At 50.6% G+C, this 24,046-nt stretch overlaps 1 protein-coding gene across 3 annotated transcripts in view; it reads left to right on the top strand.

Moving 5' to 3' along the window:
• The first annotated feature begins 1,690 nt into the window (after window positions 1-1,690).
• LOC142296145 (cystatin-C-like) overlaps window positions 1,691-24,046 on the top strand; it is a 50,130-nt gene continuing 27,774 nt past the window's right edge. The window contains exon 1 of one of the 3 annotated variants that reach the window (XM_075339411.1): window positions 1,691-1,807. The gene's annotated coding sequence lies outside the window, so the exon portion shown is untranslated. Of the gene's footprint in view, window positions 1,816-24,046 lie in introns of all 3 variants that reach the window. The other 2 variants (XM_075339410.1, XM_075339409.1) reach the window with 2 other exon arrangements.

Below are 24,046 nucleotides of genomic sequence, written 5' to 3'. Positions count from 1 at the left end.
TCAATAATGGCTACTGGTCACAAACAGTCTTTCAACAGTCCATAAGGTGCACAGTACCCAGGTTTTTAGGCTGGGCACGTTATCCTGTTCGTGACACCAAATGTAGCGCCCCACGGGGCAGGAGCGTTTAACCTACTCATCGCAGGACCGTCGACTGTCGTGGTCACGGGCGGCCTAGATCAGCTCCGTTGCCCAGAGACGTACAGAAAGTTGGCAGGGGAAGGATGATGGGGGTAGTTGTGAGGTGTTTGTTGTGACGCCACCTGTGGTATACCGTCAGAGAATGGGCTGCCGCTGCTGTCGCTGTCCTCTGGGGCAGATGGTAGTAGCAGCCAGTGATGGTATCGCTCTCCACAGGTAGAGCGGGCCTCGGGGAGAATAATGAGGGGAGTAGCAATGGCGGTGGGGAGCAGCAGTATGGCTAATAAAGAGTCAGAGTCTATAGCTGTGGTTCCAGGTTGTTTTACTCACTTTTATACGATGCCGCTCACCCAGGTAATACTGGTCACTTGCTATGATGGGCTCCGTCGAACCCGAATCCCTTTAGAGGTCAGCCCGGTTTGGTGTTCAGTGGGTTTCTCCTTGTAACGCCTGTCTGTGGATCCCCTGGCTTGAAGCTACAAGAGGACCCTGGGTTTCACAAGATGTACTCTTGTCCCTATATGCAGGTGCCATGGAACTCTCTAACTGTTGTGTTGGCTCCTGACTCCCCCTGCTGGCTGCATCTCCCCCTCCCAGGTCCTAGGCTAGTGGGACTGGGGCCCCTGTTGAGGGCATACTACAAATGCTTCTTCTGTTGGCAACCCTTTGATTACCCAACCCTAGCCCAGTTCCCAGTGGGAACAGGGCAACCTGATGTGTATTGAGTGTGTAGTGTGGTGAAACCGGGGTTAACCTCCTCAGGAACCGGGTTTAGCATTACACCCAATGTTGGGTGCAATACTCTTTGGCGCCTGGAGCCTCAGGGGTGCCACACTTACATACACACATAAATCAGCTTTATATATTAGATTTGCAGCCCCTTAGCTTTTTAAAATGCACGATGTGCTGCCAACAGCTATGACCTTTATACTGTCATTAAAAACACTGAACAGCGGTTTTCTTGTTCGTCAGGTGATTGCCGGCTTGTTTTTGAGTTCCTACAAATGTTTGAATGTTTAATCCAAATGGTTTATAACTTGCGTGATGCCATAGGGAAGACATTACAAACCATTAGAAGACTGTGTCCCTTATAAGGGTGCTGAAGAGAATATAAACACTATATTCTTTAGGGTACCTTTACAAACAAAAAAAAAACAAAAAAAGTTTTTGTAAGGCCTCATTCACATGTCAGTATTTGGCCACTGTCTCGATCCCAAAACCAGGAGTGGACCTTACAGAGAAAAACAATAGAAAGATTGACACCTGTTCTGTGTTTTGGAGACACTTGTGAGTTTGGCATACAAATACTGATGAGATACCGATCAAAATAATGTGTGAATTAAGCCTAACAGTTTTTTGTGTGTGATCATACTGCTTACACAGCACAGACAGCCTTTTTTGCATTGCATTATACTTTGTATGTCTTTGTCTTTGTGCCCAGGGTTCTGAGTCAGGGCCCAGCTGCTTCACTTCTCTTTCACTTCCCCCGTCCTGGATTGCTGGGAGATGACGTACATGGCCATGTATTCCCCCCCCCCTCCGCAGTGTCTGAGGCGTGGCTAGTAGCTGTTGATTCTTGACTAACCTGCTGATTCACATACAGCTACCTGCAGTTTGGAAACAAACTCAGTTTACGCTAGAATCGGTGGCTGTTGACGTGTGGTCCGTAAGTAGGTATTTATTTTCGCAATGTTCGATGGTAACAATTCTCATGTAGTCCCAAACTGTGGGTGATATCACACAGTACACAAAAGGGTGAGCAGTAGAACAAGATTACACCTGTTAATGGGTTTTGATCAGACAGCACTATACTCACAATACATCCATTTGCTGCGGAGAATAGACCACATTATGTTATCACTATTGTTTTTCATTGTTGGGCACAAATAACAATGACATTGACTGATCCTATTCCTCTATATTGGAGGTTCACGTCAGAGTGTTCCTTGTACCGTGATCTGGTTTATAGAAAGATAATCAGTGCGCATATGACATTTGTGAATTGTTTGATCATTTTGCTTTTTAGTTAATAGTTATGTCTATTTACAAGTTGTAATTTTATGCCGGATGCATAAATTGAGGATTTGTTATGAATTTTTCGCTGCATTTGTAGCACATGCGGATTTCGTCAAGGATTCCGCCCCATCCATTGCACTAGTGAAGACCGCAATGAATTCCGCATAGTGTTGACATGCTTTGGACTTTATTATCTGCACGGCTGGTTCATTTATATACGGAAAAGTTCCGTATCGTGTAGATGAGATTTTGTGATCTCACTAGCTTAGCTTGTATTGTATTAGGCCTCATTCTGTGTTTTTCACAAAAAAAAGGTAGCAATATCATCAGTGTTTTGGATCTTCGTGTCATCAGTGTTTGGTCTGTAATTTTCATATATGAATAAATAAATTCTGAATTCTCTTATCATTTGCAATGTAAATCATGGTCACCACACGGATGACACATGGGCATTTTTTACTGACCCATAGACCTGCAATGGTACTTTTCATCCGTGTTGGAAGCGGACGCCGGACCATGAGGGCCCCGCACTCCTTCACCACCAGAGCCAGTTCTTGTAAACCGCATGGGTCGGCGTGTACAACACTTACTGTACTCTTAAGGGCAGCTTCCATCATCCCTCAGCCAGTCACCATCTTGGATGTTTTAGATAGACACAGGATACTGGAGAACTATTGATAACATAACTGTAAACAGATTATTAATTCTTCCACCTTCACGACAGACATGGTCGCACTTATCCAGTCCTGCTGCCTCTGTTTCCTGGGGTACTTTGTCTGGCCTATCCCGCTGCTTGGGACATAGTCTTCCAGCTACGGGGCTATGCCTCGACTTCCCCCCTGTTTTTCTCTCCGCAGCTACCCATGGTCCACTCACTGCCTTGTACAGCTTCTAGTCCCTCAAATTCCCTAGGCTTGTAATGAGGAACTCTCTCTCGCGCACGTCCGTCTAGTCCCCAGACTCTTCTAAACCCGTCACGAGGTGAGTCGTAAACTCTGGACCCTTGGAGGATACCTCTGGTTCCCAGACTTACCCAAGTTACAAATTCACATCCTCACCCTAGGGACCCCTCTGCAGATCTGCTGCTGCCTTACAGGCCTGTCTCTGCAACCAACCCTCTTGCCATCTGTCACTCCTCCCACCTTTGCTCTCAGCTCCCTCTGTAACCAGGAAGTATATGATACTGCTATATCTACTCACTATCAAAATCTATCTACAAAACATTCCAATGGTTTACCATACTTCCTACTTAACATTCTCCACTCTGCTACTTCTATTACAACGTCTACATGAGTTTTGCATGGACACACAGTCTTTGAAAAAAAAAAGGGACTTGTGAACAATCCAATAGACTATATTGGGTACGTGTTGTATCTCTGCAAAACGTGGATAGAACACGTACTTGCAATACAGATGTCTGGGGGTTTTCTACATGCAAATCTGTGCAGAAAATCAGCATTAAATATACACCGTATGCATTTACTCTTAACAAGTATTAATCTGGATATCTGGCCAGATGCCGGTCCCTATATAAGTCTATGGGAATAAGGCACTTAAAAATGTTGGTAGAAGGGATAAGGGGATTGGAGCAAGCGCTTCAGACTTACCGGTCTCCATGCAGCTGTACACTGCTTTTGGTGCCATTCATTAACTTCATGCATATGCATGCTTTTCCCGCCCACCGGTAGTCCCCGCATCTCTGATTGGTTGCAGTTAGACAGGGCTCCCAGCCTGTCTGACTGCTTTCAACCACACATGCTTCGTGTGTGTGTCTATATTGGTGTAAAAATAAGTAAAAAAAATTGGCATAGGGTTCTCTCATATTATGATATCCAGCACAGATAAATCATATGGCTACAGCCGCCAGCCATGTGCTTATCTTGGCTGTGTTTCAAAATTAGAGGAACCGCATGCAGCTTTTTTTATTATTTAAAAAATCATTGAAATAAATTGACATGTAGTCGCCCCCAATTTTGATACCCAGTCATGATAAAGCCAACAGCTGGGATCTGGTATTCTCAGGATGGGGAGGCCCATGATTATTGGAGCCCCCGAGCTTAAAAATAGCAGGCTACAGCTGGCAGGATTGTTATGTCCATTAGATGCAACAATCCCGGACCTTTACCGAGCTCATCCTGATTGACCTGGTGCGGTGACAATCAGCGTAATAACAGCTAACACTTGCCACTAAGCCCTAGATTAGTAGTGGGAAGCATCTATGAGACCCCCATTACTAATACTGTAACTGAAAAAACGTAAACACAGACACAAAATAATCCTTTATTTGATATAAAATACATAAATAACACACTCTTTCAGCCCTTTATTAACCCTAAAAACACCAAAGTCTGATGTAACCCACACAAGGTCCCGCCACAATTACATCTCTGCTACGTCTGAAGTGACAGAGCACAGGCATAAAATATGACCGCCCACTGTGAGCTTCAGGCAGAGACTGAGCCGCAGCAATGGGTGGTGATGTCACTTAGGTTATATGCGGTCACAGCTGAAGGTTTATAAGGTCCTCCACCTGTGATCGCAGGCAACCTGACCTCAAGTGACCTCACTGAACTGTGTGACCTCACCTCAGGTCAATGAGTGACCTTGCCTCCTCCGGTTATTTGAGCCTGGAGCAGAGTGCCCTGACAGAGCCTGGTGCAGAGTGCCCAAGCAGAGCCTGGTGCAGGATATGCTAACAGAGCCTGGTGCAGGTTGCCTTAACAGAGCCTGGAACAGGGAGCCCAAACTGTGCCTGATGCAGAGTATCTAGACAGTGCAATTGACTCGCCCACCCCAGGGCTATGGGACACCCGGTGCCGGGCCAGACTAGTCCGGTGGTAGTCAGTGGTGGCTGGGCCCGGCTCCGTGGCCCTGGTGGGTGTCAGAATATGTGGCTTGATGAATAAAGTTTGTGTTCGTGACGCCACCTGTGGTCTGCGGCTATTAAGCCGCCGCTGCTGTGTGAGGCCTCCGGGGTGATGATATAGCAGCAATGGTGGTACTGCTCCCCACAGGTGGAGCGGAGCCCCGGGGACACTGTTAGTGCTCGTGAAAGTCTATGGTGTTGTGTGGCTAACACGGTGCAGGGCCGACAGGCAATGAAAGAACCAGGCACAAACAACAGTCTCTTTACCTTTTCCTCTTTTACTTTGGGAACAGTCCAGTCCTGGGAGACCGTTACAGGTGGTGATGAGGATCCGGTCGGCCTGGAAGTACTTGGGGGAATCTTTCTGGCCAGCTGAGTATGAGGCCTACTCCTGTGCTTTTCTTTGTTATGATAGGACCCTGCTTCTCTGAATCCAGCAATGGCCCTCTTTGCTGCTGGGACCGGTGGTACGTCCCTTTCCCTTTGTAGCAGGCTGCGCAGGCCCTCTCTGGTGCTTCTCTGCTGGAGTCCACACCGGGCCCTGATGCTGCAGCTGTGTGTTCGGGATGTATATGGGCCAGGTGCTTGCAGCTCTCCTGCCCTTCGGATTCGGCTACCAGGGAGTATTTTAAGCCCTGGTGGCCACAGACTCCGATGTCCGAGTCTCTTCGCTGCCTCTCTGCTACTCCTGCTTCCCTGGGCCAAGCTACTCTAGCTCTAGGCCCCAGATCCACAGGACAGCTCACTCTGCGTCTGCTCAGCATCACCTCTCTCTACAGACTGACTACTTCCTCCCTCAGGTCAGGCTTGGGGAAGGCTCCCTGGAATTCCAGGTTCAGAGCTCCCCCTGCTGGCCGGAGGGAGAACTGCGTTGGGTGTTAAAACTTGCTGGCCAATGGACCTCCCAATTACCTCCAGGCTCAGCATTAACCCTTTGAAGGGCAATGCTGTTGTGGCGACCAGGTCCTGGGGCGCCACACAATAATTTGCTGGGCACTCTCTCTTCTCTACTGTGCACTCTTTGGGGTGCAAATAATGAAGAGAGCATCAAATAGAGGATGTGGCCATGGTGCTGCTCGGGGTGGTAGTGTAGCTGCTGCAGGGAGATGACGTGGTCAATCTATGCCTGCTGTGCACTCAAATCAAACACCTTCCTTTGGTGCAAGCTGGCAACAGGATGTTATGCGTAATTTCATAGGCCCAAGTACCACTGCACAAATGGTCAGGCCAGAACAAGTAGAGCTCTAGTTCCTTAGTCTTGTCTTCCAAACTGTCTAAAGTTGAAACGGCAGAGTTTGCACCTGTGGCCCATGTTTTCCACTTTCAACCCCTTGCAAATCAGCCAAGCGGTCTGAGCCCCAATTTATGCAGCAGTCACTTCAGCTTTTGATGGCTCCACTGGCTGGGATTCTGTGGGCCATCAACCTGTCCCAGCCCCGGAAGTGGAAGAGATTGAGTGCACTGATTCTGAATCACTTGTGTTTGAACATGAGTACATGGGAAGGCTAGTGCACATGGTCAGCAGACCATTGCAGCATATCTCTGATGATAATGAAACACAGCTGCCAACTCCTGCCGTTTTCTGCAGTGTGCACAACGGCAAGGAGAACAGGGGTGAGGATTTGGTGCAAGATAATGCAGGGGATGATGAGGTCCTACACCCTACATGGGTTGAAGGCCATCCGAGTGATGTGTGCAGTTCGGAGGAAGAGGAGGTGGTCACGCTGCTTAAGCTGCGCAGTAAAAGTGGGAGACGGGTGCAAAAGCACAGAGGCTGGACCCTAGCCAGTACATCGGCTGCTACTGCCCACCATGCCAACGAACTGAACACTCCAAAGCCAGCTCAAAAGAGCTCCCTGGCATGGCATTTCTTCAGACAATGTGCTGATAGCAAAACATGGGTAGTTTTCATGCTGTGCCATTAGAGCCTGAAGCGAGGTATAAGTGTTCTTAACCTGAACACCAACTGCATGACAAGGCATCTAAATGCAAAGCGCGAGCTGCAGTGTACAAGATAACTGAAAAACTAGGAAAAATCTGAGGCTTCTCCTGCTCCATCTTCTCCTGTGGTCTTGCTTTTTTTTCCTGAGAAACAGGGCCACCTGGCTCCCTGCAAAAAGAGGAGGTGACAGCACCATCATCATCAGCAGTGTCACCGAGCATCTCCACACCATCCCATGGAAGCGTTCAGCTATCCATTACACAAATACTGAAGAGAAAAAGAAAGTACCCCCTTGCCCACCCATGAACCCTAGTCCTGAATAATAGCATTTCAAAATTCCTGGCCTTTGGAACAATTCGGCCAGTTTTAAAATACTTATTTTTGTGGTTGTCCCACAGTACTACTTTTCCAGATGGGCCAAGCCTGCACAAACATGTTGCCGACATAATCAAGTGTGCACTGCGCAACGCCATCAGTGGCAAGGTCCACACAACCACTGTTACATGGACCATTAAGCATGGGCAGAGACGTTATATCTCCCTAACTGACCACTGGGTAAATGTAGTGGCGGCTGTTAAGGCAGCAGGCATTCAGGTGCATATCCTACCTCCATTGAGAATTGTGTGAAGCCCCACAGGTGTTGTATCGGTGCATACCTTCAGGGACTCCACGTAGCTGGTGCTGGTCACAGGTAGGGAATCTTCAGTTTTGATCGTGACGCCACTCTCAGTATTGCGGTCAGTGGGGACCGCCACTGCAGGTTAGGGGACGCCTGGGGCTGATGGTGGGTGCAGTCGGATATAGTAGCCTCCTGAGAGTGAGGCAAGCCCCAGGGCCCGGTGTGAGTTTGTAGTACCACAAGTCGCAGAATGACTCAAACACAGTCCAAGAAGTCTTTTAACGTGTTTACTCACTGTTTGGAGGTCACGGTGAGATGCCCGGGGTAGGACCCCTCCAGGGAAGCTGTTACCACCCTGCTCCCCTCTCTCTGGCTCGTCTGCCGGCAGCGTGGCCTTGGTGGGATGGCTTCTGGCCCTGTCCCCTTATGGGCCTGGTGTGCTGCTTGGCTCAAGCTCTGTGTAGTCGTGGTGAGGGCATGAAGTACCCCCCCAACCTGTAGGTTAAGCAGCTCTGGATGATCTGCTGCCTGTACTGGGGACCTAGTTCCCCTTGTGTGCTCGGATACCGGGATCTCCGTACTCAGCCACCCCTCTTTCTCTGGATGCTCTTCAGGCCGACCCACAGTACTCCGTTCTCCTCCGCTTTCAGCTACAGCACTCCTCAGGACCTGTCTGCACGGGAGCTTCTCTGCTCCCCCTCCATACACTTCAACTTCTTCCTCTCCACTCCTCACTTCCTCTCTCTCTCTGCCCTGCTTCCTAGCAACCAGCCCCTGAACACACCCCCAGCTGGGAATTGAAAGTTAACCCCTTCTGGCTACCCAAGGGTCCCCTCTGGTAATGTGGGAGGCCTGATCACTATATGTTTGTGTGTGCGCCTCATCCTGGCCTTTGGAGATTACCTGGAAGCATTGCTCCCGCATGGGTGCAATACTCTGTGGCGCCTGACCAGGTCAGGGGCGCCACATTCCCCCTTAGTTATCATCAGCACGTCCTCGGGCTGCAAAGACAAGAGAAAGAAAAAAGGTAATTACAAACTTTTCCCACACAGGGGCAATTATTTACATTTAAACATGCCAGGTACCATTCCACCACCAACCACCCACATGTCCGAAACCCACCCAAAAACCTTCAGGAGGTAGGTCACCGGTCCTTTTGGTAACCAGGTCTGGGCCATCACATTCCCCAGACCTTTCCTCCAATCTTCCTCTCCTGAGGGGAGTGGTGTAAGGTAGGCCCCATAAACAGGCGTACCCGCTTCCGAGTGTTGGAGGGCAGGCCCCATAAACAGGCGTGCCCCCTTGTTGGTGCAGAGCCATGCCCCTCAACAGGCAGACCCTGTGGTTGGTACCAAGAAGGCAACTTTTTACAATGCAAAGTTTGTGGTTAAAGCCAGTTCATAACCAGTGGTCTAACATTTTAAGGAAGTCTCACAATAGTCCTTGTGGGCACATTTCGCTTAAACGTTGCTTAACTATAACAGGTTAAACATTACACTTCATACCGTCACTTTCAACTAAACTGTACTTTGTCTATAGCGTAATGGGAGCTGACCAAAGTTGCTGCGGGTTGATCTACGCAGTACTATACTGTCATCTGTCTGAGGTTGTGTCCTCCCACCCGATGTATGTGTCTCAATGTGAATTCTGGGTGTACTGGGTACTGATACCAATGCGTGGTTTTCTGCTTCAGCTACATTTGGCACTTCTAGGTTCTGAACAGGTGCTTCTAGGTCTCCTACTTCTCTAGATTGAGTGAATGTAATGACTGGAATAACAACTGCTCCATTGTATTGAGGCCAACTTGCTGGAAAATCTCCAAGCGCAGTATGGATCATCCTTTCTTTTGGTTCTTGAACTGGCACAGGGTTGGGAATTTCTTCAGGGATTCTTAGTTGTTCAGGACATTTCTTTAGGCGATCTCTAGAAACGACAGCTGTTGTTTTTCCTCCATCTTTGCTGATAAGGCATGTCTTTTCATTGCTAAGCGTTGATGGTAACACAGTATAGGGTTCTTCTTCCCAGTGATTGTCAAGTTTATGACGCCTTCTCTTTCCCTTGAGAACTATATCTCCTGGCATCAAAGGAACAGCAGGTGCTTTTCGATTGTAGGCCTTTTCTTGTTTCTCACGCTGCTGAGTCAGGCTTCGCTCCACACACTCTTGTACTTTCTTGTATTGGGCTTGGCGGTTGGAATCCCAATCAGCACCTTGTTGATGGTCTTCAGGGGTCTCAACTCCCATTTCCAGATCTACTGGCAATCGCCCTGGTCTGGCCCTCATCAGGTATGCCGGTGTGCAGTTCGTGGAACTCACAGGGATGTTGTTATACATGTCCACTAGATCGGGCAGCTTTTCCGGCCACTGACTTCGTTCTTCTAGTGGGAGCGTCTTCAGAAGATCGAGAATGATGTGGTTCATCTTCTCACACATGCCATTGGTCTGAGGATGGTAAGGCGTAGTACGGATCTTCTGGCAGCCGTATAGGTTACAAAACTCCTTAAACACTTCAGCTTCAAAGGCTGGTCCTTGGTCAGTGAGCACTTGATCTGGATAGCCATGTGGTCGACAGAAGTGTGTCTGGAAAGCTTTGGCTGCAGTTTGACCTGTCAAGTCCTTGACTGGTACTACCACCAGGAATCTGGAGTAGTGGTCAACCATAGTGAGAGCGTAGTTGTAGCCTTGTCTGCTGGGTGCCAACTTTACATGGTCCAGGGCCACGATCTCCAGGGGCCGTTTAGTTTGGATGGGCTGGAGTGGTGCTCTCTGGCGGTGCTGGTCTTTTCTTCTAAGATTGCAAGGCCCGCAGTTTCGACACCACTTCTCTAGGGCAGATCTCATGCCCACCCAGTAGAATCTTACTTTAAGTAGGGCCTCCAGTTTCTTCCAACCAAAGTGGCCTGCACCATTGTGATAGGCTTCTAGCACCATCCTCGTATCCTTCTGTGGTACAATCACTTGCCACACCTTCTCATGCGTCCTCGGGTCAATGATGCTCCTGTAAAGTTTGTCTTGATAGATGAATAATCGACCCCTCTCCTTCCATAGGTACTGTGCCTCAGGTGGGGCTCCTTTGTCAAGGCTGGCGCCAGGCTGGCTGATCAGTTTCTTTACCAAGCCCACCGCTGGATCATTTTCCTGGGTCTCCTTCCAGTTGTAATGAGGTAGTGGGTTCAGGGTCACCTCTTGGCGGTTGGCACGCGACTGCCGACACTGTTTTGCTCCATGGCGATGGAACGCTGGCAGCTCAATCTCTTCCAGATCATCTTCATCTTCACCCTCGTCTGCTAGGTGAGGCATCCTGGACAGAGCATCTGCGTTGCCGTTCTTGCGGCCAGCTCGATACTTGACAGTAAAGTCATAATTCGCCAGTCGGGCTACCCAACGCTGCTCCATGGCACCCAACTTAGCAGTATCCAAGTGGGTCAGGGGGTTGTTGTCCGTGAAGACAGTGAATTTGGTGGCTGCCAAGTAGTGCTTGAACCGCTCTGTGATAGCCCATACCATGGCCAGGAACTCTAGCTTGAATGAGCTATAATTCTCTGGGTTTCTTTCGGTAGGCCTGAGCTTCCTGCTGGCGTAAGCAATCACACGCTCTTTGCCTCCCTGCACCTGTGAAAGCACTGCTCCCAGTCCCACATTACTGGCATCTGTGTACAGTACGAATGGCAGACCGTAGTCAGGGTAGGCTAGGATCTCTTCACCCGTCAAGGCCCCTTTCATTTGTCTGAAGGAGTGTTCTTCTGCTTCTCCCCAGTGAAATGGCGGGCCGGAGATCTTTCCTCTCTTCTTTGGGTGGCCTACCAGGAGCTCTTGCAAAGGCGCCGCCATTTTCGTGTAGCCCTTGATGAACCTTCTGTAGTAGCCCACCAAGCCAAGGAACTGACGTACCTCCCGGACGGTAGTAGGTGTGGGCCACTCCTGGATGACTGTGACCTTCTCTGGGTCCGGTGCTACTCCTTCTGCACTGACCACGTGACCTAGGTACTGGACCTTTGGCTTCAGTAAATGGCACTTGGATGGTTTCAGCTTCATTCCATATCGGGATAGCGCTTCAAAGACTTCAGCCAGGTGTTTCAGGTGGTCCTCGTAGGTCTTGGAGTACACGATGACATCATCCAGGTAGAGCAGGACGGTTTCAAAGTTGAGGTGCCCTAGGCAGCATTCCATAAGCCTCTGGAAGGTCCCGGGGGCATTGCAGAGTCCAAATGGCATGCTGTTGAACTCACAGAGGCCCATTGGGGTGGTGAAGGCCGTATTCTCCCGATCTTCTTCTGCTACAGATACTTGCCAGTAGCCACTAGTAAGATCTAGGGTAGAAAAGTAGTTAGAGGCTTTCAAGGCAGCGAGGGATTCCTCTATCCTTGGCAAAGGGTAGGCATCCTTGTGTGTTATCTGATTTATCCGTCTGTAATCCACACACATCCTCATCGTGCCATCCTTCTTTCTTACCAGGACCAGGGGAGCTGCCCAGGGGCTGCAACTGTCCCTTATGACTCCTGCCTCCTTCATGTCCTTCAGCATGTCCTTTGTGCGCTGGTAATGGGCTGGTGGAATAGGCCTATGTCTTTCCTTAATGGGAGGATGACTGCCTGTGGGTATGTGATGTTGCACCCCTTTGATCCTACCAAAGTCTAGTGGGTTCTTACTAAAGACCTGCTCGTATTCCTGCACGACCCTGTAAACCCCATGTTTCTGGTAGTCGGGTGTAGAGTCAGTCCCCACGTGTAGTTTCTGGCACCAGTCCTCTAACTGCTTTTGGGAGGTCTCGCCCTCTTTTGAGTCAGCTTGTGTCAGGGGACCTACAGGTGTTATGGCGTCATCTGAGCATGTAAACAGTTTGGCTATGGTAGCGTACCTTGGTAGTCTGGCTTCCTCCTCCCCACAGTTCAACACTCGTACAGGCACTCGTCCCTTGTGTACATCAACTACCCCCCTGGCTGTCAGAATCGTGGGCCAGTGGTCTGAATGAGTGGGCTCTAGTACAGCCTGGTAATCCTGTCCTCTGAGACCTACCGCTGCTCTACACCACATCATCATTTCACTCCGTGGGGGTATCACAATGGGGTTAGCATCCATCACCCGTACACTACCAATCTCACCGCCAGTCTGTTTTACCTGTTGCTTCCTCAGAATGATTCGGATCTCCTTTTGCAAGGCTCTTTGCGACCTGCCGTCAGCACCTTCAACAATCTGGTGAAGCAACAACAACACTTCCCCTAGGCAATTTTCTATGACATTAGTGCCTAAAATCATTTGCGGGTTCCTTTCTCTAACATCAGTGTCCACAACAATCAGTCCTTGTCCCTTCATTTCCTGCCTTCCCACCTTTATGGTTACCTCTTTGACCCCGATCTGGTCTATAGGTTGTCCGTTGGCAGCATAGATGGTGAGGGAGGGGTCCGGTGGTCGGAGATCGTCGTCCGACCAAAACCTCCGATAAAGGACATGCGGGATCGTGGTGACCTGAGAGCCGGTGTCCAATAATGCCGGGGTAGGGATCCCGTCCAAGACGATGGACAGGACAGGACGTCCACCCACGTACTGATCACAGCAGCGACTTGGGCCTGATCTTCTTAATCCTGAGGACTGGCCCTCGGCCCCAGGTTTGACTCGTTTAAAGGACAGGCCCTTTCATAGTGACCTGCCTTCTGGCAACGACGACAGATGGGTTGTCCAGCTGAGTCATAGCGATCACTGCTCCTGCCTCGAGTTGGGGGACCCCTTCTCCTCCGCATCCAAGGGACGTCCTCTGGGTTGTCGGCTAGTAGGATCTGATGAGGGACTTTGGTCTCTGAGGGCAACTGCATTGCTTTCAGGATTTGTGCGACGTCCTTAGTGAGCTGCTGCACTTGGGAGGATAGCGTACTTATGGTCTCTGCTGGCGCGTTGAGTCCTTTTGCAGTCATCAGGGCCTGCGTGGAGGATTCCGCTCCTGCAGCCGTGGAACTGGCAGGGTCTGTGTCCACAGGGGGTTGGAGTGCTTTCACTGCCCGGTCTTTCAGAATGGCAAAGTCCACGTCGGGGTGTTCTAGGGACCACAGCTTCATCTGCTTCCCATCCTCAGGAGAGCGCAGGCCCCGCAGGAATTGTTCCTTCATCATCCGGTTTCCTTCCTGGTCACTGACAGGGTCCACCAGCTTGAGAGCCCGTAGTGCCGCCTGCAGACTGAGGGCATAGTCTCTTATACTATCTTGGGGCTTCTGACGGCAGTGATAGAAGTCCGTTCTCAGCTCTCCCTCCGTGCGGTGTTCAAAAGCAGCTGCTAGTTTGGCAAAGATGGTCTCAACAGAGCTCCGGTCATCATTGGCCCAGGACTCAGCTTTCAATTCTGCTGCTCCAGTCAATTGTCCCAGCACCACAGCGGCCCTCTGTTTACCAGTCATCGCGTGCATGTCTAGCAGGGTGTTGATCTTTTTCTTAAACCCGGTCAGCGTGTCTATTTTACCGGCGTATTGAGGCAGCCATTGCGCCCCTGGGGCATACAACAAGGACACTGGCATTATGGGGGCGACCTCGGCCGGTGCAGCTGCGACCGCGGCACCGGCACCAGGCGCTGCGGCGTCCAGCGCGACAGGGGCTGGCATCGCTTGGGCTGCGTCGCCCTGACCAGGGGCATTACCTCCTGCAGCGTCCATTTTTCTTCAGAAATCTGCGCGCTCCCTTTCCACTTCCTGGGTCAGAACGCTCTCTGAATTGTGGGGATTCTGGGGCGGCCACACCTCTTCGTGGGCGGTGCTCTTCTCCCTCGCGCGGGCTGCAGCGCGCGCTTTTGAAGATGGCAATATGGCGGCGGTTCAATTTTTGCGGTCGGACCTCTGAGGCACACGGTCACCTGTCTGAACAGGTCTAGTCCTTATCCTGTTCGTGACGCCAGAAGATGTGAAGCCCCACAGGTGTTGTATCGGTGCATACCTTCAGGGACTCCACGTAGCTGGTGCTGGTCACAGGTAGGGAATCTTCAGTTTTGATCGTGACGCCACTCTCAGTATTGCGGTCAGTGGGGACCGCCACTGCAGGTTAGGGGACGCCTGGGGCTGATGGTGGGTGCAGTCGGATATAGTAGCCTCCTGAGAGTGAGGCAAGCCCCAGGGCCCGGTGTGAGTTTGTAGTACCACAAGTCGCAGAATGACTCAAACACAGTCCAAGAAGTCTTTTAACGTGTTTACTCACTGTTTGGAGGTCACGGTGAGATGCCCGGGCGACACTGTGATAACCAGGTGGAACCAGGAATTCCAGGAGGCCGTTCTGAGGGTAGCTGTCCACTCGCCTTCCTTGCACTCTTTCTGTTTTAGTAGGATCCTTTGCTTGAAGCGTGGTAGGACCCCTCCAGGGAAGCTGTTACCACCCTGCTCCCCTCTCTCTGGCTCGTCTGCCGGCAGCGTGGCCTTGGTGGGATGGCTTCTGGCCCTGTCCCCTTATGGGCCTCGTGTGCTGCTTGGCTCAAGCTCTGTGTAGTCGTGGTGAGGGCATGAAGTACCCCCCCAACCTGTAGGTTAAGCAGCTCTGGATGATCTGCTGCCTGTACTGGGGACCTAGTTCCCCTTGTGTGCTCGGATACCAGGATCTCCGTACTCAGCCACCCCTCTTTCTCTGGATGCTCTTCAGGCCGACCCACAGTACTCCGTTCTCCTCCGCTTTCAGCTACAGCACTCCTCAGGACCTGTCTGCACGGGAGCTTCTCTGCTCCCCCTCCATACACTTCAACTTCTTCCTCTCCACTCCTCACTTCCTTTCTCTCTCTGCCCTGCTTCCTAGCAACCAGCCCCTGAACACACCCCCAGCTGGGAATTGAAAGTTAACCCCTTCTGGCTACCCAAGGGTCCCCTCTGGTAATGTGGGAGGCCTGATCACTATATGTTTGTGTGTGCGCCTCATCCTGGCCTTTGGAGATTACCTGGAAGCATTGCTCCCGCATGGGTGCAATACTCTGTGGCGCCTGACCAGGTCAGGGGCGCCACAATTGCAAGCCATTTCTCTGTCCGTGTTGCCCCCTCCTCCATTTCCTCTACTGCCTCCTCATCTTGGCAGCTGGCTAAGGTCACACAGGGCATCTTTTGCTGCATTTTTGGTGCGTTTTTGAGGTCACAAAGATGCACCAAAATGCATGCATTTCCTTTCCCCCAGGAAAGTCTATGAGAATTCGATTTTGCTGTCCGCACTGGGAATCTTTTGTTGGCTGCATCTTGGCTGCGTTTTTGAAGATGCATCCAAGATGCAGCATGTCAATTCTTTTTGCATTTTCCCAGCGTTTTTGAGCCCTTCCAGTCAATAGATTTGATCTAAAAAAACGCATTGGGCAAAACGCGGAAAAAACAAGTCAAAACCGCATTGTGTTTTTTGATGCATTTTTGCCATGGTGCGTTTTTGGTGCGTTTTTTGGGACAAAAATGCTGCATCTTTGTGGTAAAAAAAAAGATGCCACGTGTGAACATACCCTAACACCTGCACCACCAACTTCAGTACAGCCAGGGGGAAATGACAGCAGGCTGTTCTGAAACTGATCTGTTTCGGGGGGAAATGCCACACAGCGCAGGACCTGTGCACAGGGATCAAACAACAGATCGATGAGTGGTTGGTGCCGCTGAACCTCAAGCCCGACCTGGTGGTATGTGATAATGGGCATAATATCGTAGCAGCTCTAGGCCTAGACGGTTGGACACTCGTCCCTTGCCTGGGACATTTGCTGAATTTGGTAGTGCAGAGGTTCCTGACAAATTACTCCGAGATGTCAGAGCTGCTAGAGAAAGTGCAGGTCATCTGTGTATGCTTTTGGCATTCTCACCCTGCAGTTTGCTTGCCTGTGCTGCAGCATCATGTCTACCACCACTATTGCGACGTACCCACAAGGTGGAATTCTACCTTGCGTATGCTGAAGAGACTGAGCAAGCAGCAGTTGACAATAGTGGAGTTTCAACTGGAGCACGCACGGGCGAGTCGCTCTGCGGAACAACACCACTTCACGACCAATGAGTGGGCCTCCATGTGGGACGTGTATGCCTTGTTGTGCTGCTTTGAGTACTCCACAATCATGGCCAGCTCTAATGATGCCATCATCAGTGTTACTATCCCATTTCTATGCTTCCTTGAAAAAACATTTTAGGTGATGATGCATGAGGTGGAACAGGAGGAAGAGGAGGAGGAGCAGGGACCCTTCACATGATTATCAGGCCAGTCGACCACACATGGCTCGGAGGGTTGGATCCTGTACCTAAAGCAGCCAGGTACACAAATGTCCAGCCAGGGGACAGTTTTGGAGAATGAGGAGCATGAGGAGGCAGAACCATGTTCACAGCAGGGTGGCACTCAAAGCAGCTTACGGACATCACTGGAGCGTGGCTAAGGGGATACAGATGACACAGATGTTATACCTCCCACTGAGGACAGCTTGTTGTTGCCTTTCGGCAGCCTGGCAAACATGAGCGAATAAATGCTGCTGTGTCTGCCCAACGACTGCCGAGTTACCCGGATAATTACAGGTGCTGATTTCTCGGTGGCCACTCTGCTGGATCCTGGCTACACAGACAACGTGCCACCCTTACTTCAGTCACTGGAGAGTGATCAGAAAATGCAGAAATATAAGTGTACTCTACCGTAGTAGATGTGTCGCGGGCGGAGGAGGGGACGCCGCGCTCTCCCTACTGCTCGGGTCCGGCTGCCGCGGCTGCTGCGGCCTGCTGCTGCTCGGTGGCTCGAGCGATGGGCCGGATCCCGGGGACTCTAGCGGCGCTCCTCGCCCGTGAGTGAAAGGGGATTGGGTTTTGGGATAGAGTTTATTGTCCGTGACTAGTGATGAGCGAGCATGCTTGTTACTACTCGGTACTCGCACGAGTATCACTGTACTCGGTCTACTCGGCGGGGACCGAGTAATCTCGCGATACTCGTGCTGTACTCGTGGTCTTCATCCCTGCATGTTGGCGCTCTTTTGAGAGCCAGCCCTCATGCAGGGATTGGCTGGCAGACCACTGCAATGCCACAGCCCTGTTAGTTGTGGAATTGCAGTGATTGGCCGGCCTGCACAGCGTGACCGAGCCTTTATACCGGCGGGCGCGCTGTGCTCTGCTCACAGCTATCCAGACAGTCAGTGCAGGGAGAGGGTCGCTGCTTCAGGGAAAGGTTTGCGGCCCTTTATAGCTATTTCCGTAGCAGGGCTGCAAACAGTGTGACCAAAAGTCCTTCTCAGGACTATTCTAGTTGTATACAGGCAGGCAGGGTATAGCCAGGTCGGAGTACAGTAGCAGAGTCCTTCTCAGGACTATTGTTGCTGTATACAGGCAGGGTATAGCCAGGTTGGAATACAGGCTAGTGACCAAAAGAGTCCTTGTCAGGACTATTGTAGCAGTATACAGGCAGGCAGGCAGGCAGGGTATATAGCCATTCCTAGTGGTGACCGTATACCAGCCTTCATCATATCTGGGGCTGGTGTACACAGTCTAAAACAGTCCTGATAGTGTCAGACTTCTCAGCAATTGTCGCTCCTAAAAACCTGTTAGGTTCTTAGTGCGTCCGTGCTTGCATTTAAAAACCGCACGTGTGTGCCTGTCGGTGGCAGCGTACAGGTGCACTTGTGTGCGTTTTTACCGAACTATTATATAACGCACAAGTGTAGTGTATAATACACGTCAGTCAGCAGTGGCTGATAGTGTCAGAGTTCTCGTCATTAATTTTTGCTCCTAAAACCTGTGTTAGGTTCTTAGTGCGTCCGTGCTTGCATTTAAAAACCGCACGTGTGTGCCTGTCAGTGGCAGCGTACAGGTGCACTTGTGTGCGTTTTTACCAAACTATTATATAACGCACAAGTGTAGTGTATAATACACGTCAGTCAGCAGTGGCTGATAGTGTCAGAGTTCTCGTCATTAATTTTTGCTCCTAAAACCTGTGTTAGGTTCTTAGTGCGTCCGTGCTTGCATTTAAAAACCGCACGTGTGTGCCTGTCGGTGGCAGCGTACAGGTGCACTTGTGTGCGTTTTTACCAAACTATTATATAACGCACAAGTGTAGTGTATAATACACGTCAGTCAGCAGTGGCTGATAGTGTCAGAGTTCTCGTCATTAATTTTTGCTCCTAAAACCTGTGTTAGGTTCTTAGTGCGTCCGTGCTTGCATTTAAAAACCGCACGTGTGTGCCTGTCGGTGGCAGCGTACAGGTGCACTTGTGTGCGTTTTTACCAAACTATTATATAACGCACAAGTGTAGTGTATAATACACGTCAGTCAGCAGTGGCTGATAGTGTCAGAGTTCTCGTCATTAATTTTTGCTCCTAAAACCTGTGTTAGGTTCTTAGTGCGTCCGTGCTTGCATTTAAAAACCGCACGTGTGTGCCTGTCGGTGGCAGCGTACAGGTGCACTTGTGTGCGTTTTTACCAAACTATTATATAACGCACAAGTGTAGTGTATAATACACGTCAGTCAGCAGTGGCTGATAGTGTCAGAGTTCTCGTCATTAATTTTTGCTCCTAAAACCTGTGTTAGGTTCTTAGTGCGTCCGTGCTTGCATTTAAAAACCGCACGTGTGTGCCTGTCGGTGGCAGCGTACAGGTGCACTTGTGTGCGTTTTTACCAAACTATTATATAACGCACAAGTGTAGTGTATAATACACGTCAGTCAGCAGTGGCTGATAGTGTCAGAGTTCTCGTCATTAATTTTTGCTCCTAAAACCTGTGTTAGGATCTTAGTGCGTCCGTGCTTGCATTTAAAAACCGCACGTGTGTGCCTGTCGGTGGCAGCGTACAGGTGCACTTGTGTGCGTTTTTACCAAACTATTATATAACGCACAAGTGTAGTGTATAATACACGTCAGTCAGCAGTGGCTGATAGTGTCAGAGTTCTCGTCATTAATTTTTGCTCCTAAAACCTGTGTTAGGTTCTTAGTGCGTCCGTGCTTGCATTTAAAAACCGCACGTGTGTGCCTGTCGGTGGCAGCGTACAGGTGCACGATTTGCACAAACTTTGATATAACGCCCAAGTCTAGTGAATACACGTCAGCACAGCATTGCAAAATGCGCAAGGGCGTTGGCAAGGAACAAGGAAGTGGACGTGATGGTGGTGCAGGCAGAGGCCGAGGTCGTGGGCAAGCTCTAATTTTGCCACAACAAAGGGCCACATCTAGTCGCTCGCACGTCCTGTCCCAAATTCTTGGGGACCGCAGCAGTACACCGCTCTTGAACCAAGACCAGTGTCAACAGGTTGTTAGTTGGATAGCGGATAATGCTTCCAGTCAGATTGGCACCACCACAAACACTCTGTCTTCCACACGGTCAAGTGTCAGTAGCCGTGATACTGCACCGCACATTTCAGAACCTGATCCTCCTTCCTACCACAAGGCTGAGTACACGTCCTCGGACATTAATGATCCCACACTTGGACACTCGGAAGAGCTGTTCACGTTTCCATTCGCACATTCTGGCCTCTCGCCAGCTCATGTTGAAGTGGGTCATGAGGAGATCGTATGTACAGATGGCCAAATATTTGAGCAGCCACGTTCTCACGAAGTTGGCAACGTGTCTCAACAAGGGGTGGACGATGATGAGACACAATTGTCAGGAAGTCAGGAGGAGGAGCAGGGTGCGGAAGAGGAAGACGACGTGGTGGATGATCCAGTAACTGACCCAACCTGGCAGGAGGATATGCAGAGCGAGGACAGCAGTGCACAGGGGGAGGGAGGCGTAGCATCCCAACAGGCAGTAAGAAGCAGGGTGGTGGCTCCAGGCAGAAGTCAGGCAACCGTTCCCCGGAACAACAACACGACACAAGGTGCCTGTACAAATGTTAGGTCTTCCCGAGTCTGGCAGTTTTTTAAGTTGGCTCCAGATGATTCTAAAAAGGCCATTTGCAACATCTGCCGTGCCAGCATCAGCAGGGGTACCAAAACTAGCAGCCTGACCACCACCAGCATGATCAGGCACATGTCAGCCAAGCACCCGACTTTGTGGGAAGTACAACAGAGTCGAGGAGCAGTGCTTGCTGATGTCACTGCTACGTCTTCGCTGGTTGTGCATGTGAGCCAATCCCCTGTCCATGCTGCCTGCGAACAAGCCTCCTCCGGTCCTGCACCTGCAGTTGCCTACGCAGAAATAACACCATCATCAAGCACGTCCTTGTCCCAGCGCAGCGTTCAGTTATCCATTCAGCAAACCTTTGAACGCAGGCGCAAATACACTGCCAACACCCCACATGCCACAGTTCTAAATGCTAACATTTCGCGACTGCTTGCGCTGGAAATGTTGCCTTTTAGGCTGGTGGAGACAGAAGCATTCCGCGACCTGATGGCGGCAGCTGTCCCACATTACTCGGTCCCCAGCCGCCACTATTTCTCCCGGTGTGCCGTCCCCGCGTTGCATAACCACGTGTCACAAAACATCACACGTGCCCTGAACAACGCTGTTTCACCCAAAGTCCACCTAACCACAGACACGTGGACAAGTGCTTGTGGGCAAGGCCGCTACATCTCGATGACGGCACACTGGGTTAATATTGTGGAAGCTGGGACCCAGTCTGAGCGAGGGACGGAACACGTCCTTCCCACACCAAGGTTTGCAGGCCCTACCTCAGTCAGTGTTTCACCCACACTCTACAGCTCCGGAATGTCATGCTCTTCAGCCTCCTCCTCCTCCTGCGCATCCTCATCCACTGTACCCTCCACACCAGTCCCAAGCTGGAAGCACTGCAGCACTGCCTCGGCGAAGCGGCAACAGGCTGTGCTGAAGCTAATCTGCATAGGTGACAAACCCCACAATGCAGAAGAGCTGTGGACAGCTCTGAAACAGCAGGCAGATCACTGGCTCACACCTCTGAACCTAAAGCCAGGAAAGGTCGTGTGTGACAATGGCCGGAACCTGGTGGCGGCTTTGAGGCGAGGCCAGCTGACACATGTTCCATGCGTGGCCCATGTGCTCAACCTCGTGGTTCAGCGGTTTCTAAAGTCATACCCAGAGCTGTCTGATCTGCTGGTAAAAGTTCGCCGCCTGTCTGCACATTTTCGAAAGTCACCTACTGCTTCAGCCGGCAAGGCCGGCTTTCAGCGCAGTTTGCATCTTCCGGCTCACAGACTGGTGTGTGATGTCCCCACGCGTTGGAATTCAACTCTGCACATGTTGGTCAGGATATGTGAGCAGAAGAGGGCAGTTGTTGAGTACCTGCATCACCTAAGCCGTCGGGAAATGGGTCAAACTCCACACATAACACCTGAGGAGTGGAGATGGATGTCCGACCTATGTACCATCCTCCAAAACTTTGAGGACTCCACCAAGATGGTGAGTGGTGATGACGCCATTATTAGCGTCACCATACCGCTACTCTGCCTTCTAAAACGGTCTCTGCTCAAAACCAAACATGATGCATTGCAGGCGGAGCGCGATGAGTTGCAGCAAGAAACAGTAGTGGGTGTGGGTGATAACACACAGCCCAGCCTCGTCTCATCACAACGTGCAGTGGAGGACTATGACGAGGAGGAGGATGAAGACATGGAGCAAATCTCCGGCCAAATTGAGGATATGACATGCACACCAGTCATATCCTCGGTTCAGCGTGGCTGGCCAGAGGACAGGGTAGATGAGGAGGAGGAGGAGGAGGAGGAGGACAGCATGTTCAGTCAACGTGTTGGTCAGGCTACTGAAGTCCTGGCTGTTAAGAGTCTGGCGCACATGGCTGACTTTATGGTAAGCTGCCTGTCTCGTGACCCTCGCGTTAAGAACATCTTGGCCGACAATCATTACTGGTTGGTAACACTGTTAGACCCACGCTACAAGGAGAACTTTATGTCTCTTATTCCCGAGGCGGAGAGGTCAACCAAAATGCAGCAGTTCCGGAAGGCCATAGTCACGGAAGTAGGCAAAGCATTCCCCTCACAAAACGCTAGCGGCATAGGTCAGGAATCAGTGGACAACCAAGGCGTACAGCCGAGAGAGGCACAAGTCCAATCCGCCAGAGGTAGGGGAACAGTCTTTAAGATGTGGGACAGTTTTCTCAGCCCCTCACGTACCACAGCCCCTGAGGTGCGGGGTAGTGCCACAAGAAATCCTAAGTTTGCCCAGATGCTCAAGGAGTACCTTGCAGATCGAACAACTGTACTCCGACATTCCTCTGTGCCTTACAATTATTGGGTATCCAAGGTGGACACGTGGCATGAATTGGCTCTCTACGCCTTGGAAGTCCTGGCCTGCCCTGCCGCTAGCGTTTTGTCAGAGCATGTTTTTAGTGCCGCAGGTGGAATCATTACAGATAAACGCACCCGCCTGTCAACTGAAAATGCTGACAGGCTGACTCTGATCAAGATGAACAAGGGTTGGATTGGGCCAGACTTCACCACACCACCAGCAAATGAGAGCGGAATTTAAAGTTTGTAACGGGAATTTGCCATGTACCTCCAGTCACCCATGGGTACACACTTCTGGACTTTGGATAATCGCTGGACTGCTCCTCCTTCTCCTCATGCGCCACCATGATGACCGTTACAAGAGTTAGGCCTTTGTTTCAGGTATACCCCCAGTGGTAAATTTTTTCGCCCATTCTTTGCAGAATGGACATTACAACGACAGGAGACCCGCTCCTTTGCAATGGGAACAATGTTTTGAGGCCCTCATGCACGTCTCTATGCAGGGACAACGTGGAGCCTCCCAATTTTTGGCTGCCCTGCCAAAGGGCTATACTACAAAAGACCCACTTCCTTCCAATGGGCACTTCAGGTTTACAGGCCCTCATGCACGTCTCTATCCAGGGACAACGTGGAGCCTCCCAATTTTTGGCTGCCCTGCCAAAGGGCTATACTACAAAAGACCCACTTCCTTCCAATGGGCACTTCAGGTTTACAGGCCCTCATGCACGTCTCTATCCAGGGACAACGTGGAGCCTCCCAATTTTTGGCTGCCCTGCCTAAGGGCTATACTATAATACACCCACTTCCTGACAATGGACACTTAATGTTTTGAGGCCCTCATGCACGTCTCTATCCAGGGACAACGTGGAGCCTCCCAATTTTTGGCTGCCCTGCCAAAGGGCTATACTACAAAAGACCCACTTCCTTCCAATGGGCACTTCAGGTTTACAGGCCCTCATGCACGTCTCTATCCAGGGACAACGTGGAGCCTCCCAATTTTTGGCTGCCCTGCCTAAGGGCTATACTATAATACACCCACTTCCTGACAATGGACACTTAATGTTTTGAGGCCCTCATGCACGTCTCTATCCAGGGACAACGTGGAGCCTCCCAATTTTTGGCTGCCCTGCCTAAGGGCTATACTACAATAGACCCACTTCCTTACAATGGGCACTTCAGGTTTACAGGCCATCATGCACGTCTGTATGCAGGGGCATTGGTGAACCTCACAATTTTGGACTGCCCTGGCAAAGGAAAATACTACAAAGACTCAGTTCCTCAAAATGGGCACATTAGACTCAGAGGCCTTTATGTACGTCTCTTCTCAGGGACATCGGAGTGCCACACAATGTTTTACGTAAAATCTT

This window comes from Anomaloglossus baeobatrachus, chromosome 3 (assembly GCF_048569485.1).
Source record: "Anomaloglossus baeobatrachus isolate aAnoBae1 chromosome 3, aAnoBae1.hap1, whole genome shotgun sequence".
Lineage (NCBI taxonomy): Eukaryota > Metazoa > Chordata > Amphibia > Anura > Aromobatidae > Anomaloglossus > Anomaloglossus baeobatrachus.
This window is presented reverse-complemented; position numbering and strand designations above follow the sequence as displayed.